This window comes from Cavia porcellus, unplaced genomic scaffold, assembly GCF_034190915.1.
Source record: "Cavia porcellus strain 051 isolate PalLab524CR breed Dunkin Hartley unplaced genomic scaffold, mCavPor4.1 scaffold_9, whole genome shotgun sequence".
Taxonomy (NCBI): Eukaryota; Metazoa; Chordata; class Mammalia; order Rodentia; family Caviidae; genus Cavia; species Cavia porcellus.
This window is the reverse complement of record NW_026947492.1, coordinates 67,224,074-67,242,413: the sequence shown is the minus strand read 5'-3', so window position 1 is coordinate 67,242,413 and position 18,340 is coordinate 67,224,074. Positions and strand designations below refer to the sequence as shown.

Below are 18,340 nucleotides of genomic sequence, written 5' to 3'. Positions count from 1 at the left end.
CATCTAATTGTTATATATGTTTTGTGGTTCAAACTGTACTTGCCTTGAGTATGTATTGTTTTTTATTTGAATTACATTTTTCTCTCTATTATAAATGTAAAACATTTACAAAACCACACACAAGATGCCTTCTTCCCCAAGTATAACAATATTGCAATTTGGGGAGTAAAGTTTAAGACACTCTTTGTTCTGTATTGGCTTTGCAATCTCTGCAACCCATATTTCATAATTTATCCTTAAACACTTTAATTATGCTCTCTCTGATCTGCCTAGTTCTGACCTCATAAAGAACAGGGTTGAGAGCAGGTGGGATGACAACGTAAAATTTGGCAAGAAGAATATGGATGTACTGAGGAACATTTCGGCCAAACCGGTGGGTCATAAAGGAGAAAGATGCTGGCGTGTAGAAGGAGAGCATGACACACACATGGGAGCCACAGGTGCTGAGTGCCTTTAACCGGGCATCTCTAGAAGGTAGGCGAAAGACAGCATGTAGGATCTGGACATAGGAGAGGATGATTGCTATGATATCAAATACCAGCAAGGAAATGGCACATAAGCCATAGATGATGTTGACCTTGCTGCTGGCAGAAGACAGGCGGGCAATACCCATGTGCTCATAGTATGTATGAGGAATTATTCAATGTCCACAAAAGGGCAGTCTCAGGATGAGCACCACAAATAAAATTGCAAACGCCAAGAGTCTCAGGAGGATGATCAAATCTATGGCTGACACCACCTTGTTTGTCAGAACCCACGTGTAGTGCAGAGGGTTACAAATGGCCGTGTAGCGATCATAAGCCATGGCCACAAGTGCAGCTGATTCCGTGCCAGTGCACAAATGGATAAAGAACATCTGGACAAGGCATCCCTCAAAGGAGATTGCTCTGGATTTGATCCAGAAGATTCTAAGCATCTTGGCGATAGTGGAAGTGGACAGACCCAAGTCAATAGAAAATAAAGTGGCCACGAAATAGAACATGGGTTGACGGAGGCTGGCTTCAGTCTGAATCACAAAAATAATGGCAATATTTCCCAGAAGAGCAGTCAAATATACAACATAAAATGGAAATTCAATTCACATATTAAGATCTTCAAGGCCAGGAATTCCCAGGAGAAGAAACATGTAGGGATGAAACTGTGTGTTATTAGAAGGGGCCATTCTTCTATGTCTGTTTGATGGCTAGCAAATAATAGACCCAACTCTCATGTAGAAAGTGTCTTCAGCTTTTCTTTTGCAATGCAATTGACTTCCTATAAAATTATATAAAAACATACTTTTTCATTTCCAATAAGCAAGTCCAAAACGACATAATTGTATGACTTCCATGAAAGCCATTGTTTCATTAGAATAAAGCTAATTAGATTATTTCATTTATTTAGTTCTTAGCATGGGTTAATCAAATTTTTACAAAAACCAATAGAATATCAGACAAAGAATAATATTTGGTATGCAGAGAAAAATCACTCTCAATTTACCTTATTAAAAGTTTTAAAAAATCACACCCAAGATCTTGATAAGATTTTAATATGTATATTTTGTTTTGTTTTAGGCAATAATCTTTTTATACTGAACTGAACTGCTTTTGGGATAGAATTTAGGCACAGTCACATGAAAGGTTTCAAACTTTTTGGATATGTCTTTTAGTCATTAATGACATACTTCCTTTTTAAATATATCTGATATCAAAGATAACATATACTAGTTGGGAATGAATTTTATATTATAATTAATATTAGTTTTATAATTGTGTGTGGAAAAGAAGAAATTATAGTACTATATTATAACACCACTAGATATGGGAATTCCAGTTCAATTCTGGGCTATTACATAAAGAAATGAAATGTAATCATTTTATGTGGTGCTAAGTATATGTGGCTTAAGTTTATGTGAAAATAGTGGGAGATTGTAAAGCATATAAAAATTCAAAACAATTATGCTATACATTGTCGGCCTGCATTTACAAATGTGGAATATAATACATATTCATAGTTGATGTCATTTTATTTCATATTTCATAACAAAATATATGAACATAGAATTCTAACTTAGCTTCAAATTCTGTTAGGGACACTCATCTTCTGCATTTTCCCACAGCATTTTACTTTCTAAAATTAACAGATACATCTATTCTGTCTTTGAATAACTGAGTTCTAACTTTCTCTCAAACCACACATCACATTTTTGCTAACCCTCTCAAGTCTTTTTTTTTTTTTTTTCTTTCACATCTATTATCAGGTGTTGTCAAATTCTACAAACTGATGTACATTTTTTGGTCAAAATAACTTATTTCTTAGGAGCTTCAATTTCTTCCCTTCTCCATCTTTGTTTTCTATTGATACTGTCCCTTATTCTTCAATCACACTGTATTCACAAAACACAGTACAGAATTTCCGCACTCATTTTTCTTTCAGAACTCTGGTTACTGAATAAAAGATAGAAAATTACAGGAGTGAAATCTCTCTCAGGAAGAGCATCTACACATGAACATACTTTCCTGTGTCCTTGTTATATTTAACAGATATGCTCACCTTGCACTTTTTATCACATTGAAATACATGTAAACATTTCCGTTTAAACTCTCCATACCGTCTCAACTTGCTTCCTAAAATACAAATATAGTACAAGCAATAATTCCATTCTTCTGGTGCAAGACAGTTCTTAGTAGAGCTTGAATTTAATACTTTACCTTTGCTTCTCACATCCTTTTAAATCTTCAGATACTGCTGTTTAACATGTCTCTTCATAAACTGATAAAGATAGTAGATAGATACATACGTACATAGATACATAGATTAATAAATATACATACATATAGACAGTCTTAAAATTCTTTTAATCATAAAATTCTTAATACAGGTGTACAATATTATATCCATATATTTAACTTCATTCAGTAATTAGAAAATCATCAAAATTATAAATATTTTATTAAAAATTGAACAACTTTTGCCAAGAATATTAATTAATCTTTTTATTCACATGTATGGAATATTTATATCCTTGATTCCAAATACCATTTTTGGAAAATGTGCTTTTCTATATTCATACTACAGTAATTTCACAAGGTAAGAACTCATAACAGAGATTCATCCCCTGAAAAGAATTGAAGTGTACAATAGAGTGCTGTTGCTATCTGTTATCATAATATTTCACATTAGATCCTTAGAATTTCATCACCTTTCCTTACTGAAACTGTTCACACTGATTTTTAAATCCTCATTTCCTTCTCTCAAGCCCCTGACAATGATCCTTCTATTTTTGGTTCCAGTAGTCTGTTTGAGACACCTCATAAAGACAGAATCACATTCTTTTTATCTTTCTGGATCTGCTTTGCTTTACAACATAGTAAAGGGTCATTCACATTGTTCCTCACTGAAGGATTCTCATCTTTTATAGTGTTGAAAAATGTGCCAATGCATGCATACGTCATGTTTCATCAATTCATGTGCAGGTGAACTTTCAGATTTTTGCCACATCTTGGATATCTTTAATGGTCCTGAAATGTTTCAAGTATGTGTTTTCTTTCAATCCTATTTTCAATGATGTTGAACAAATACCCACAATCATGATTGTTAGGTCACATGAGAACACCTTATAATTTTTCATAATTAACTATGTTATCATATTACATTCGACCATCAGGGTACAGGGGTTTGCCTTTGATCTCATTTCGAATGCTATTGTGATTCATTTATTTAAAAAAATAGTCCTCCAAAAAGTTGATATATATTATATCATTGGCATTTTCCTGATAATTAGTAATGTAGAGGGCTATTAAATGTATCCTTTGGCCGTATATGTGTCTTCTTATAGTAATTGTTTTGGCCCATTTTAAACCAAAATATTAAGGTTTTCTTTACTCTACAGTATAAGAAATCACCACATATTTTAGAAGTTACTCCTCATATATATAATTTCCTCTTTAATTTTCTTATCACATAGGATGTCCTTTCCCTCCTTTGATCATTTGCTTTGTGAACATTTTTTTTTCCAATTTGATGTAAATTCACTCCATTTCTTTCCTGTGATTTTCATGTTACCTTTAATATGTCTGTATATTTTTAAATAATTTTGAGTGAATAAATTATTCTTTCCTATATGTTAAATCAGCTTATTATTTGTTATTTTCCTAAATTTAATTAGCTCATAATGTTTTTGTTTAAATCTACACTTTTTGCCAATGCCACTTACTCTCTTTGGCCTATGATAAGATACTCATGAAGAATACTATAAAAAATAGCCCATGAAACACTATGCATTATGAAAAGTTAATGAGCTGCATGCCCTTACATTGCTCCACTATGCGTAGGCTCATGGCCAGGTAGAGTTAAAATTTTGCACATATTTTTATTTTCACATTTTTTCTCCCACTTAAGATATATACAATGTACATCAACATACTAAAATTAGTTTAAGTAGTGTTTTACAAATGTATTTGACCTCAGAAATGTTTTGATGTGACATTTCTAAAAATATTTGGGAAAGTTTTAGGCCAGCTAACTTTGAAAAACATATCAAGATGTAATAAAAAAAGCTTTTATGCATTATCTTAAAATACACATGAATTGTATTATCTTTTCCCTGATGTGCAAATTATATAAGAAATAGATAATTTAATATAAAATGTGAGCAGATGAATGCCATGTGTAGATTTTGGTAGTGGCATAATGTCAGATAATTTTGGAACTTAATTCATTTTCTAACTTTTCTCTAGTATTTACTAACTACTGTTTTGTATCAGAAAACTTGCATGCATTATTTTATTTAATTTCCATCATATGTTATAAAGATAGTTTCTTTTTCATTTATTATGAAGATAGACTGAGGTTAGATGAGTCACAGAGCCACTCATTAATTTACTTAATGTGTACCACAATAAGGAGCAGAAATTTATTATCCATGCTTTATCTTGATTTCTAAATAATGAATAAATATGTCCAAACATATTCATGACCAAACCATGCAAATAGCATTAGAGTATGATATACTAAAAGCAGCTTGCAGAAAGTGATTCAAAAACATTAGATATTTGAGTGTAGGTATAGAAAAATTCAGATAAGAGAAGGAACACTAAGTACATTCTCCAGATCACACCAAAATATGCTTTTGTTTTGCTATGTTCTCGTAGTGTGTCTTCCTCACCCATGCTTACACTCCAATTCATGTGTTTCTGTCAGATCCCAAATACCCTTGACAATTTTTGGTTAATTTTCGCTAATTTATAGCATTATCCTTTTTTTCAAAATTTCCACCTAATATTTGCTTAGCGCTGTATTTGGAACTTGGGGCTCAAAAGTGAAGCAAGCCCATCCCATTGCAGTGTTTGGAGCATCACATGTTTGATAATAAACTGCCAGGAGTTGATAAACACAGTTGAGCTACTCTGCAAAACTGTCTCGGATTAGTATAGGCAAGAAACAAGGTTGGTGTCACCACACAGTTCTTAGAAGAAAGCCTGAGAGAGCAGCATCCTATCAGAGGGTTTCTAACTCTGACCTTACACAAGAGATGGGACGGAGTGTAGGACAAATGCATGCTCTCAACCTGATCTGGTGACTCTGGATCTTTAAGTAGAAAAGAGTAACTAACTCACACATCTTCAAATAAATAGAGCTAACTTGATTTGACAATTTAATTATTTTGTACCTGTGGTGTACAGGAACAATTATTAGTTGAAATGTGTTAAATCATACAACCATAGACAACGAAGCAAAGCAGAGTTCAATAGCTCCTAATCCTGACTGTTAAGTAGGGCCCATCCATTAAACCTCTAAGCAGGTTCCAATTTGTCATATTCTGTGCTGTACTAGGAAGGGCTCAGTGTTTGCAGTGTTTATTTTTTCACGAGAGTTACATGTGGGAAAAATGCACTGCCCTTGTAATGTTTTACTCATGTAGTCATTTGTAGTTCTCAAATGTAATACATTAAAATATCATGACTTGTGTATAGCAAATATAACAATAACAATTGGCCAGTATAGTTTTCCTCAGGATTTTCACCTGTAATTATATAATCTTAGAGTGGAAAAGATGAGAAAAAATTCAATAATGTTGAATTAAGCAAAATTTATTTTTCCCATTGTATTCTACAGATGTTCTGAAATTCTTAGAATCCTAGTGATTTCCAGTTTCTAAATTAAGATTTCTATGAATTTATAACTGTTATGTGAAACTATGAAATGATCTTCCAATATTTAATTTTTCAGCTTTTATAGCAAGAAGAGAAAGAAAAGTGACCAAAAACATTTTGTTGACTAAATTGTGATGGTATAGGATAAACACAAACAATAAATAAATATATACATCCATACTTCCATAGATAACATCAGAAGAGGAAATGCAATGTGATGGTCATGCACAATCAGAATCAGTAATTTGGAGACAACAGTAGATGAAGAATTTTTTTCTGCAAGTTGAAAACTGATTTTATGATGTGTGATAAATAATGAAATCTAGACTTTGGATGAAAGACAGGTGCTGTGAAAATGGAAATTTCATTTCTTTGAAGCTGATGCTATTTTATTAACTTCACTTACCTAATGACTTTTTTTATAAATACCATTAAAATGATGCAATATTCAAGTTTAATTCAGAATCATATGTGAACATGGGCAATGCATTACAAGGGCAGCATAAAACAAGAAATTTTTGTGAAATAAATGCTGAATTATTTGAATTTTTATACACTTTTTATAGTTATTCCTGTACATGTGTTCTTTTCTAAATTAAAAAAATAAAGAACTTTATGAAAGTGATATTTAGATAAAACATTGCTTAAATATTTTAATTAAAAAGTTTATAGTTGGTTTTTAAATGATGTGTTCATGATTTCAACAAAAATTAGGGAATTTAAGGATTCTCAATCTGGTACTTAGTATCACTGTGTTCAGTGAAGTCTGTGTTATAAAACATTCATCTTGCGAGTGAACTTGAAAAAAGAAAATTACTCAGAGTTAAACTTCTGAATGAAAGATGTGATTTGATGACATTTAAGAAAAGGCAGGGGAATGTGGATTGAAATTTAAGCTTAACTAGTGTGTAACAGAGGCGGGGAGATGACATGTTAGTGAAGGGGGCCGAAAGGTCCTGGGTGAGGATGGGTCGAAGGACTAAATTCCATGATGGACAGCACAGCTGGCCTGTACTTCCGTTGCTGTGTCCATTATTATTGATAACAATTAGGTGCATATTTCAAAATAGCTACTATCTATTATTTTAATGGAGCCAACACAAAGAAAGAATCAGGGTTTGAGGAGATGTGATTGATAGTTCAACGGCCCTGATCTAACCATTATAGTCATATACATACGTTGACATGACAAATTTTATCCAATAAAAATGTGAAATTGTTATGCTAATGAAAATTTTATATGTGTATATATATACACACACGCGCATACATACTAGTAAAATGAGAAAAGTGAACTGAATGACAAATAAATACTTGGAGAAAAACAATTCATCATTATAAAAGTATTTACATACACACACACATCACTTATCCATGTGTTTAAGAATATTATTTGCTAAAATTCACTGGAGTGCACACAAGTCAGAAAATTGTTACCTTGACTGACCATGCTGTTTGTGTCCATTTAGCTTTCTTTTGTTGCCTTTTATCTCTCCCTCAATTTAAAACTTGATTAAATGGCCACAATATAATGCTTTCTTGTGACCCTTTTCTGGTCCCAGAGCCAGACTACCTAGCACCAGACTGACACCTTGTGTACCTCTTCAAAAGGTTTCCCCTTTCACCTCCTCTGTCTTAAGTGGGAGGTGTGCACTCCAGCACTGCTCTTTAAATGAGGTGTACTCACAGAGGTGCTCCCTAGAGAACAGACAGACACAGTCTTATGCTTCACAAATATGGAGAGCAAGGTCATTGGTGACCAAAGTAAATGCCCTAATTCTTTACATTGATCCCCAACCTTGTGCTTATCATGCACTGGACTATCTTTAAGCAGACCTGGCAATGAGAATTGCTGGCCTCCTGTGCCATACATTTTTAGAAAATATGGAAACTCTAGAACTAGTTTCTTTCTCTTGGGCCAGTATAGAAGTGCAAGTGACAAAGATCTGTGATGATTCTTATACTACAGTCATGCTGGATTTCCTTCCTCTCTACTTTCTGTTTATGTCTCTGTCTCTGTCTCTGTCCCTGTTTCTGTCTCTATCTCTGTCTCTGTCCCTCTCTCTTTCGCTTTCTCTTTTTGTCTCTCTCTTTCTTCTCTCCCTCTCTCATTTTTCCTTTCTTTGTTTCCTATCTCCCTCACCGTCCCTCTATGTCTCCCTATTTCCCTTTCTTCCTTCTTTTTGTGTGATGTTTATTTAATGTTTATTTAGCTTCTTTTTTGCTTGATCAAACTTTTCTTTTTTTTTTTTTTTTTTGGTCTTTTTCATTTTTATCGGTACCAGGGATCGAACTCACGACCGCCTGCTTGCAAGGCAGGTGCTAATGCCGCTGAGCTAAATCCCCAGCCCCTTGATCAAACTTTTCAAAACTTAACTATTTTCTCTATCCAGCCCCAGCCATAAAAATGCCAAACAATAAACCCATTAAAAAATTAAAGCTCTAGCCAGGATTATAGCTCAGAGGCACTGTGCCTGCTGGTAAGTGTGAGGTCATAAATTTAATTCCGTGTACAAAAAAAGAAAAAAAATAATTTAAAACTATCCCTTTTTTCATGGTATATTCATTAGAAAAATTTAGCTAATATAGGTTATATACTCAAGCAAAAATAAGTCTACTAAAAACACAAATACTCATTTGTGCTGATTCTAATTGATAATAAAACATACTGCTTTAAAAATACCAAGAAAAAGACAGAGGTCTAGAGAAAGAAATATGAGTTGCAAAAAATGGCTAAATGAGTAGACAGTAGACTTCAGAAAGACTACATGGCTTGGAATCTCAACTTCCTTAATTAATGAATATATGCCTTTAAGCAGGAAATAAACAACAATTTAGCAGTATAAAACCTAGAATAAAGCAGTGTCATGGAGATTTTAAATTTTAACTCCTATTCGGTCCTCAATGAATTTTACGATATAGACTAAAAATTGTACATATTTTTGTTGATAATAATCTCAAATAAGATATTTTGTGGAAATTCATGTAGATTACAGTGGCCATTTGTGCTTTCCACTAGAACCCAGTGTTTAATGTAGTCTCGATAAATTAAATTCTGTGTGTACTTTATGCAGACATGGTGACAGTTGAAAACCACACATGTTTACCCCACATGTAACACTGAGAACATCACCTTTATTCCTGTACAAAAGCTAATAGTAACCTCGGTTTAATTATTTGTATAATTGGGTAAGCGGGCTTTCTAAATATTTTCCCTATCACATTCCCCCTCCTGAAAAATTTCACTTATTTTAAACTACTTGGCTTCCAGCCAGGGGAGTACAAAGACAGATACTGACACCTCAGTGTTATCACCTCCATGTGACTAATCAGTCCTGCACTTAGAGATTTCTCTTCAAAGAATTGAACTGTCAGTGTATTCTTTTTTAATTATTATTAATTTTTTTATTAAAAAAAGAATTCTGAAAAGAAAAACAAAAAGCAAAATAAAACAACAAGAAATCCAAAATAGGGGCTGGGGATTTAGTTCAGTGGCATAAGTACCTGCCTTGAAATTAGGCAGTCGTGAGTTCAATCCCAGATACCAATAAAAACGAAAAAGACAAAAAAAAAAAAAAAAAAAAAAAAAAAAAAAAAAAAAAACCCAAAATAATAACAACATAGGCCTTTCAAAACAGAAAGAAAGTAATTTAACAGTGATTGTTCTATTGCATATTATAATTTTTTCAAAGAATGAAAGAAATTAAAATTAAAAAAACAAAATAGAAAAAGGTAGAATAATAAAGAATTCAAAAAATTAACATCATAAAATTTTAGTTGAAACATTACATATTGCCATCTTAAACAGAGTTGTTAAATTCACAAAATCAAAGCACAAAAAGTGACTACACACCAAAACATTGATAGTGCAAACCTTTCTGTTCAATGATCAAACAGAAATTTAGTAATATGGTCATCTGTGTTACACACTATACACACCATTATATCATTTAGAGCACTTTCCTTCCCTTTTACTTTTACAATATCCGTTATACATTTTGGATCCCATTATTCTTGTCAGTTATTATTTTTTATACTAGTGAGATGATGTGATACTTACTAATGTGAGTCATTTATTTCACTTATGAGGATATTCTCAAGTTGCCTCCATTTACCTATAAAGACCTCAATATCATCTTTTATTATAGCTGGGTAATATTATTTTGTCAATAGCCTTCATGCATTATTTCACCAGCAGTTTAAAATTCTTGCTATCTCCTAAAATGCATCATACTTCTCTGTTCCATTTCCATAATGTAATAACCTTTGGTAATATTTCAATATTTAATTTTAGAAAAAATAGTTTTTATTTTGCTACACTTAAGGATTACAAAATATAGAAAAAATGAAATTATAGTGAAAACATAATTTTAAAATCCTTGCATAATTTACAGTATAATTAATATTTTTAAGGAGAAGAGTAGGCTAATTGTCTAAATTAATAAAACAATATCCATACATTAATATTCAATAAAGTTCCTAATTAGTCAGATTTTCTTAGTTTTATGCTATGATACTTATTTGCCTTAAGGGTCCTTTCCAGGATATTACAAAACACCTGCTTAATAATCTCCTTAGTGTGTGCTTGAGTGTGTCCGTTCTGTCTTATCTTGCTCTACTTGATTGTTTTCAGGAATGGTACTCACATTAGTATCACACCATCTCACTAAAAATTTTCTTCAATTGAGATTGTTCTGCTTATTTTCCCAAAGTAACATAATATTTAATGATTTGTGGAGGAAGATTAGTAAGCCTAAAATAGATTTCCATATCAAAAGTATATATTCCTGACATAGCTTATTGCTGTTGATACTGAATTTGATCAGTAGGCACTATTGATCAGGACATTTTCTGTTCTCCTGTTTCCACCTTTTTTCTTTGGAAATCTACAGCCAATAATTAACCACTTTGCGGAAGCCATTCTTTGCTTCCTTGAGGATAGAATATCCTCAAAAATCAACTTTAATTGCTTTTCTTTAAACAGTCATCTACTTACATATGTGTTAATTCAGGAACAAATAATATATCAGACTGCAGTCTACTACACTTTGTTTGTCAAACATCCAAGTTTGACTCTGTCCATTTTCACTATCATAATAACTTTGTGTTACTAATTTGGAAAATATGCAGGAGGCTGCTTCCTTTTTTTCTGGTAAAATAAGGAGACCATAATTATCTACCTTGTCACCTTGCTCAATCTTAGAATAAAGGAAATTTCACTGTTCCCTTTGCTGGATATTTTCAATATAAATAAAATTCTGGATCTTGATTGTACACAATGCTTCAAGGCTCTTTCAACTGACAGAGCCAGAAAGTATGTATACTAATTTATGTAAAATACATATCTATAAATATTTGTGTATCTATCATCCATCTTCCTCATCATCAATCTCATGCCAAACACGGTGATTACTCTACCTCTAATTTGGTACTACAAGAATCATTCTAGTGTTATCTCATGCTTACTTGTAACTTCCCAGGGCAGCAGAGAGAAACATGGTCTCCACAATTTACCATTTACACATTATTTTAAGGCCTATGTTCATTGTTAGCATTGTTATCACTAAACCTTGGGGTACGAGAAAGTTTTTTCACTATAGGCCAGTGCTTATGTGTAGTTCTATGTGTATTTATTCTCAAATTCTATCCATTTCCAAAGTTACTTTAGTTACATATTTATTCACTTTAATTAAATTGGCATGAAGTATGAAGTAAAAGACAATAGAAAAGAGTGGAAAAGAAAAATATTACTGCATGCCAAGTATGTTTCTGTTGTCAATTTCTAGATTCACTCCAATATGGTGTAAACGTTCAATTTGCAGAATTTCCATTCTTTGGATATGTTGAGATCATTACTGTTGGCAAGCATGGTCAATTTTAAGTCAGAAATGCATTTCCAGGATACAAAAGTCTGTATGAGCAGCTCAGCAGTTGCCTAAACATAGTGGGGAGGATTTGGGAGATGACAGTGAGTGGGCACACTGTTTCACTTTGGGATAACAAAAGTTATATAAATCTGATTGTGGTCATGGCTCTACAACTGTCAATATGCTAAAGCCTACTTCTTTATATTTACTCTAAGTTTGTAAACTGTGTAGTATATGAATTTTATTTCAATAAAGCTGGTCCTTAAAAAATAATAATGTTGAAATCTGGTTCAAAATCAGCCTATGGGAAACTCTCATTTTATATTGGCACACGTGCATGATAATATAATGATTACATACATCACAGGAGTTGGTACATGTATGTGATATTTCTTAATTCTTTTTTAATCCCTTTCTATCTTACCTCTCTTCCTCCTCCTGTTATTTGAAAGAAAGAAAGAAAGAAAGAAGGAAAGAAAGAAAGAAAATAGAAATAAAGACAGAAAGAAAGGAAAGAAGGAACATACATATTTCACACATGTTTTTTAGCACATGACGATCACATACCTCACAAAGACTTGGTGAATATACCCAGCGCTTTCCAATTCCCTCTTTCTTTAACTATGTTTCCCTCCCTTTACTCCTTTCATCTCTCAGTTTTTTTCCCCCCAAAGACAGAGATTAAGCTCACTACTTAAACCTTGCTATTCTAATGTATATCATTACAGTCTCAAGGTGTATGCATATTCCAACCAGGGACTCAGATTTATCTTTCTTAATGGCAGAATAACACTCCATTGTGTATAAATATCACATTTTCATTATATATCCATCCAAGCAGTATAGGCTGCTTCCAAAATTCATTTGATATGAATTGTGCTGCTGTAAACATGAGTTCTGATTTGAGTATTATTGCACTAGCCAGAAGGAATGTTTAAATATTCAAAATGCTATGAAGAAATATGAGTCTCTGCTTACTCTAATTGAGAAGATAATGAAAGAGAAAGAGATGGTTATCATGAGAGAGGATTACTATCTGAAAAGCAGTGCTATAGTGCTGAAAAAGATGAGATAATTTATAAATAATTTCCCTGATAGGAAGAGGAAATTTTGTCCCTGTTTTTGTCTCTCTTAGCATTAACACTGCTAAAATGGGTTTTGATGAAAGTAAAAATACCAGTATTGAGCAGAAACAATATAGCATCTTTTAAGTGGGCAAATTATTGGTATTGGATCTTTAAAAAAAATATTAGACCCAAGAAGGAGCTACATAGCTTCCAAGAGAGAAAATTTTATCTTCATGGAAGTTGTTTCTTACAAGATAATGTATTTGTGGAAAGCCTTTAACATGTCTTCTTTACCTTATAATGTTAGCTGTTGTTATTGTTTATCTTTTAAATATTACACTGAATAATTATAATGTCAGATTACTTTGCAATTATTAGTCAACCGTAGAGATTAGGAATTGCCAATATTTTTAAGCCAACATGATTTTGCAATTCTAATACCTCTTATATAATGAATAATATACTTTGAGGGGAATTTTGGTTTCCTCTTCATTTAGTGGATCTAGTGTTATGCACAAAAGCTTTGTCTTAGAACAAGCTATTCTTAATATATTTTTAACTTGCTTAGAATAAGCGTACAGTTTATAACACTAAAGAAAAATATTGGGCAATTCCTAATCTCTATGGTTGACTAATGATTTCAAAGTGATCTGACATTATAATTCTTCAGGGTAATATTGAAAACATAAACAATAACAACAGCTAACATTATAGGGTAAGAAGACATGGTACAGGCTTTTCACAAATGCATTATCTTGTAAGAAACAACTTCTATGAAGATAAAATTTTCTCTCTTTCAAGCTACATAGCTCCTTCTTGGGTCTAATAATTTTTTTAAAAGGGTCCAAGAATAGTAATGTGCCCATTTAAAAGATCCTATGTAGTTTCTGCTCAATATTGGCATTTTTATATTCATCAAAACCCACTTTAGTAGTGTTAATGTTAAGAGACACAAAAACTGGAACAAAGTTCCCTCTTCTATCAGGTCAATTATTTATAAATTATCTGATCTTCTTCAGCAGTAGAGCACTGCTTTTCAGATATTTATCCTCTCTCATGATAGCCATCTCTTTCTCTTTCATTATTTTCTCTATTAGAGTAAGTAGAGACTCGTATTTATTCATGGCATTTTGAATATCTAAACATTCCTTCTGGCTAGTGCAAAGATAGTCAAATCAGAACTGCAGAAAAGAAGGTGTAAGTACTGGCTTTTGGGCTCCTTGTGTGGTGCCTCTCAAATCAGCAAGGGCCATAACTGTTACAGAGTTCATAGTATTTAAGACATTTCCCTTAGGAGTCTGAAAGGGCTCTGGAGATAACAAAAAGTGACATAGTTCCCAAAGTTATCCATCTTATCTCAGGCTTGGATTTTTTTCTTCCTTCACTGAGATGATGTTAAAATCACTAAACCCTTAGGGAATGAGTAAATGGAGAAGCAATTAAAGGACACAAAATAAGATAGGTGCAGGCAAAGAATTTCTAAGAAAAAAAAAATACCCAGTTGTACAAGAAATAATACCAAGAATCAACAAATGAAAATTTCTGTACAGCAAAGGAAATTGGCAGCAAACTGAACAGACAACATATAGATCGGGAAAATAATCTTTGCAGCTCTTGGTGATACAAAGACTAATATCTAGAACACACAAAAATTTAAAAAAAATAGACCTTCCCAATAAAAGACAATAAAAAATGGACAGTTCCAATGACAAGATATTTCTAAAGTGAGCTGTTTGGGAAAAACATACATCAGAAGTATTCAACATCACTGGCTATTTGAGAAATGTAAATTATAACAGCACTGAGATTCTATCTTACTCCAGAAAAAATAGATAACTCCAAAAAACTAAGTAAAGCAAAAGTTCAAAAAGGTGTGGGAGCAAAGGAATGCCCAGTTATTGAGAAACGTCAAACATCCTGAAGATTTCACAAAAAACTAAAACTAGAAATTGCATTTGACATAGCTATTCTTCTTCTAGGAACCTTCTAAAAAAGTTAGATAGATTATATTTAATTGATATGAGAATACTCATGTTTATAGCAGCACTAATCATAACAAATTAATTTTGGAAGCATCCTGTAGATCAATGGATGGGTAGATAATGAAAATGTGATATTTATACACAATGGAGAGTTATTCTACCATAAAGATAGATAAACCTGAGTCCCTGGTTGGGATATTCATACACTTTGAGACTATAATGGTAAGTGATATAGATTAGAGAAGCAAGTTTTAAATAGTGAGCTTGATATCTGTCCTATGGGGGGGAAAACTGAGAGACGAAAGGAGTAAAGGGAGGGGAACAAAGTTAATGAAAGAGGGAACTGGAAAGGACTGTGTATATTCACCAAGTCTTTGCGAGGTATGTGATCATCATGTGCTACAAACGTGTGAAATAGTTATGTTCATGCTCTCCTTTCTTTCTTTTCTTTCTTTCTTTCTTTCTTTCTTTCTTTCTTTCTTTCTTTCTTTCTTTCTTTCTTTCTTTCTTTCTTTCTTTCTCTCTTTCTTTCTTCCAAAAATGGAGGAGGAGGAAGATGGGGAGAGATAGAAGGGGATTAAAAAAGAATTCAGAAATATCACATACATGTACCAACTCCCTGTGATGAATGTAATCATTATATTATCATGCACATGTGCCAACATAAAATGAGAGTTTCCCATAGGCTGGCTTTGAACCAGATTTCAACATTATTATTTTATAAGGACCAGCTTTATTGAAATAAAATTGACACTATCAATTTACAAACATAGATTTATATAAATCATCAGGATGTAGCATATTGACATTTGTACACTCAGAACCACAGTCAGATTTAGATCATTCTTGTTATCCCAAAGCTAAACAGTCTGCACACTCACTGTCATCTCCCAAATCCTCCCCACTACATTCAGGCCACTGCTGAGCTGCTCATAAAGACTTTTGTATTCTGGAAATAGATTTCTTTCTTAAAGTAGACGTGCTTGTCAACAGTAAGGACCTCAACATATCCAAAGAAATGCAAATTCTGCAAATTGAGCTTTTATACCATATTGGAGTGAATCTAGAAATTGACAGCAGAAACGTACTTGGCATACATAATATTTTTCTTTTCCACTCTTTTACCATTGTCTTTTACTTCATACTTCATGCCAATTTAATTACAGTGAGTAAAAATCTAACTAAAGAAATTTTGGAAATTGGTAGAATTTGAGAGTAAATACAAGTAGAACTATACATAACTACTGGCCTATAGTGAATAAACTTTCCCCTACCCCAAGGTTTAGTGATAACAATGCTAACAGGGAACACGAACACATACATTAAAATCATATGCAAATGACTGCTAAATAGTGGAGACCATGTTTCTTTCTGCTGCCCTGGGAAGTTACAAGTAAGAATGAGATAACACTAGAATGATTCATGTAGTACCAAATTAGCGGTAGAGTAATCACCGTGTTTGGCATGAGATTGATGATGAAGACAAATGGATAACAGATAAAAACAGATACACAAATATTTATGGGTATGTATTTTACACAAATTAGTAAACATACTTTCTTGCTCTGTCTCTTTAAAGAGCCTTGAAGCAATGTGTACAAATCAAGAGGCAGAATTTTGTTTATAATGCAAATATCCAACAAAGGAAACAGAGAAATTTCCCTTATTCTAAGATTGAGGAAAGAGGGGCTGGGAGTTTAGCTCAGCGGCATAATCGCCTGCTTTGAAAGCAGGCAGTTGTGAGTTCAATCCCTGGTACCGATAAAAGGAAACAGGACCAAAAAAAAAAAAAAAAAAAAAAAAAAATTGAAAGTGACAAATGAGATAATTATGGTCTCCTTATTTTAGCAAAACAAAAGGAAGCATCCTCCTGCATACTCCCCAAATTAGGAACACACAGTTATGATACTAGGGAAAATGGACAGCGTCAAACTTGGATGCTTTAACAAATAATGTGTAGTAGATTGAAATCTGATATATTATCTGTTCCTGAATTTACACACACAGAACTAGATGACTGCTTAAATATACTCACACATATAACTAGATGACAGCTTCTTTGAGCTGAAGAAATTCACATTATGTTTTAGAATGCTGCAGACTTTGCTATGAGTTTTGTTACAAAATATACACATGGACTCAGAGGTCAAGAATAAAAGAGCACATGTATTGCAAAGCCAGAGAAACATGTAGAAATGATTCCAGAATTGTTCATATTATCATTAAAGAGAACACAAAGCTGTAAAGAATTGAAAGACTCAGACTAAAAATGGGCATCTGTGATAAATACACACTTCTCAGATGAAGAAATACAAACATCAAATAAGTGTATGAAAAAACGTTCATAACACAGATCATCTGAGAAACACAGTGATCAAGTGATGAACTTTACTAGAAAGAAATTCAGAGAAGATAAATAAACAATTGTAATTAAATTGGAAATAAATATCAAAATGGTTAAAATAAGATCTTGTCAGTCAAGGGATATTTTGAATGTAAATATAAGAAGTGTTCTCCTTAAGAAACAAAGTGAATGGATTAGATAAAGATCCCAGGTCCTAAAATGAACGCACTGTGTGCAAGAATCTTATTTCACTTTTGGAGACACAAATAGAATGAAGGACAGGTGTGAAATTAGATAGTACATACAATGGGATCCAATATAAGGCAGGAACAGTTGTATTTTTACTAGAAATGCTTAACTTTGAAGCAAAGCATAAAAGCCAGAAAGTTGTCCAGTATGTATAAGTAAGTCATTTTGTTTAAAGAAATTACTATGTGAAATGTAATTGAATTAAAGACTCATAAACTCCAAAAACAAGTTATAGAATTTTACAATGTTCTTCAATAAAATTCATCAAGAAACAAAACAAAACTAATACAGCAAAATTAAACTTCACTTTGAGTAATTAATCCTGAAACACATCCATCAATCTTTGCATCTGGTGGTTATGGCATACCACCAGCACAATTAAATTTCCAGAAAAGGACAGAAGTCACAAGACAAATCACAGCCTTTGTGAAAATACTGAAATCATAGGACTCAAATTTTCTGTCATGCGATAGAATAAAAGTTCAATAACAAAAAAAATAGGAATTATAAAAGGACATAAATAGTAAATTACTCATCAAAGAGTGAATTAAAGAAGAAAAGTTAAGAAGAAAATTTTAAAATTTCTTGATATATACGATAATGAAAACAAAACATGCCAAAATTTACAGTGACACAGCAAAAGCAGTGGGAACAAAATTGTGGCAATCATTATTTCCATAAAACAATATCAAACAGA

The 18,340-nt window shown here is 32.6% G+C and overlaps 1 pseudogene; it reads right to left on the bottom strand.

Moving 5' to 3' along the window:
* Nucleotides 1–223: 223 nt before the first annotated feature.
* LOC100723153 (olfactory receptor 52E1-like) lies at nt 224–1,162 on the bottom strand (annotated as a pseudogene).
* Nucleotides 1,163–18,340: the final 17,178 nt, after the last annotated feature.